The sequence below is a fragment of the Petromyzon marinus genome, unplaced genomic scaffold, assembly GCF_048934315.1.
Source record: "Petromyzon marinus isolate PM22_M1 ecotype Great Lakes invasive population unplaced genomic scaffold, UKy_Petmar_22M1.pri1.0 PM_G_Scaffold_66, whole genome shotgun sequence".
Lineage (NCBI taxonomy): Eukaryota > Metazoa > Chordata > Hyperoartia > Petromyzontiformes > Petromyzontidae > Petromyzon > Petromyzon marinus.
The window spans coordinates 2,501-5,000 of NW_027423020.1; the positions used below are offsets into that span (position 1 = coordinate 2,501).

General features: G+C 36.9%; 1 pseudogene; it reads right to left on the bottom strand.

The window, feature by feature from the left end:
- Positions 1–2,500, bottom strand: part of LOC142920070 (28S ribosomal RNA) — a 10,000-nt pseudogene that overhangs the window by 1,929 nt on the left and 5,571 nt on the right.

Consider the following 2,500-nt stretch of genomic DNA (forward strand, 5'->3'; position numbering starts at 1 on the left):
GTCTAATCTATATAAGTAATGTTGAATAAAGCTTATTTTTAATCTTCTTTGAAGGCAGAAAATAGTAAGGTAAAAATAAAGTCCTCTCTATGCTCTGAAGTAACATATAAAAAAAACTAGCAATAAAAAAAAATACCAAGTCTTCGTCTTGGAAAATAACAAAATCTAAAAGAAAAATCTTCTTTGTGGAAAATAGTAAAATAAAAAAACCAAGTCTTCACCTTGGAAAATAACAAAATCTAATCTAAAACATCTTAAATAAAGCTTGTCTGTAGTCTTCTTTGTAGGCAGAAAATAGTACGTTACAGGACTCTCAAACTGATGTATTCCAAAAATAAAGAATTAAAATAACAAAGTCTAATCTATATAAGCGCTCTTGAATAAAGCAGTGTAAAAAAAAAAAATAGCAATATAAAAAAAACCAAGTCTTCGTCTTGGAAAATAACAAAATCTAAAAGAAAAGAAGTCTTCTTTGTGGAAAATAGTAAAATAAAAAAAACCAAGACTTCACCTTGGAAAATAACAAAATCTAATCTAAAACATCTTAAATAAAGCTTATTTGTAATCTTCTTTGTAGGCAGAAAATAGTAAGTTACAGGACTCTCGAACTGATGTAGTCCAAAAATAAAGAATTAAAATAACAAAGTCTAATCTATATAAGTGCTCTTGAATAGGCTTCGTGTAAAAAAATAGCAATAAAAAAATACCAAGTCTTCGTCTTGGAAAATAACAAAATCTAAAAGAAAAGTCTTCTTTGTGGAAAATAGTAAAATAAAAAACCAAGACTTCACCTTGGAAAATAACAAAATCTAATCTAAAACATCTTAAATAAAGCTGGTTTGTAGTCTTCTCTCGAACTGATGTAGTGCAAAAATAAAGAATTAAAATAACAAAGTCTAATCTATATAAGTGCTCTTGAATAAGCTTCGTGTAAAAAATAGCAATATAATAAAAATACCAAGTCTTCGTCTTGGAAAATAACAAAATCTAAAAGAAAGGTCTTCTTTATGGAAAATAGTAAAATAAGAATACCAAGACTTCACCTTGGAAAATAACAAAACCATCTTGAAAAAAGCTTATTTTTAATCTTCTTTGTAGGCAGAAAATAGTAAGGCGAAAATAAAGTCCCCTCTAAGCTCTAAAGTAACAAATACGACGTGTTAAAAAAAAAAACTAACAATAAAAAAAAGAACCAAGACTTCGTCTTGGAAAATAACAATCTAAATTGTGGAAAATAGTAAAATGAAATAAAAACCGACTTCACCTTCGAAAATAACAAAATCAATCTAAAACAAATGACATCTTAAAACAAAACTATTATTTGTTTCGGAGGTTGTCTATGACTGTTCATAGACCGCATAATTTCCACAGAACATTCTCAGAATATCAAGAGAGAAAAGCAGCGTTCTGCGGGAAATCATCTTGGCCAGTGATGTCGTTCTGGGTTTGGTCAGGCCCAGGGAGGTAAGTACCTCGTTATTCTCAAGGGGCCACTTTCCTCTTGCCCCAACCGGGAATCCAAAGAATGTGACCTTGCTAGCCTTCGTCAGCACTTTGACTTGATCACCAAGAGGGGTATAGTACGAAACTTTGTGCGAGGCAGCATCTGACAAGGTATTCTTTGAAAGCTCAAAACGGACGGTGACATCGATCACAACCGCCTCCTCATCTTTTGCAAACACGAGGTCAGGCTTTCTCATCTCTCCCGTCTCGGATATGAACCGTGGCTCTTTGTATACAGACCAGCCCAATCTAGCCGCTTCGTCTGCCAGAATGTTACTGATCTTGTTGTGTCGCGCAATTCTTGCTTTCTGTACTGCAGGACATTGACCGAGAATGTGCGAAAGGGACTCGAGTCTGGCAGAGCATTTCCTGCAGGAACGTAAGGCCCCATCTCTGCCTCTGTTCAAGCTTTCTCTTGTTGGGTAAATATTTGCCCTTAGTTGTAGTGCTGCGATAAAGAAGCATTGTTTAAAGCCGCACCATGGCCTCAACCAAGCATTACTGATTCTATCATGCGCAAAGTTTACAATGCCCCTTCCTTGAACCGGCTTTTCGCACCATCTCTGAAATTCATGCTCCCTCCAATCGCAGGGTCTCGGATATACAGGTTCTTTTGACACCGAGTCCCTGAGAACGAATGTTGGGATTGCATCACTGTCACCCCCTGCTCGTACCCACAAATTACGGTATTCTTCCTCCATACCATGCGAGGACACAATATTACGGGTGATAGCATCGGACGAGTTTGCTATACGTTGCAGCCTTCTAACTTGAACCGAAGGGATTGTTTTTTCCAGTTTCAAGATGGCAAGGCCTCCGTCTCGGGCTCTGGCATATAACAGTCCATCACAAGTTGAAGCGGGAAGGTGGAGCCATCCTTTTACCGCCTTTCTAATCTCTTGGTCCAACCCACGGAGAGTTGATTGCTTGCAGTCCGAGTGGTCTGCAGGATATAACAATCTGGGTAGGGCATAGGCATTGAGTAGTTCAACCTTCT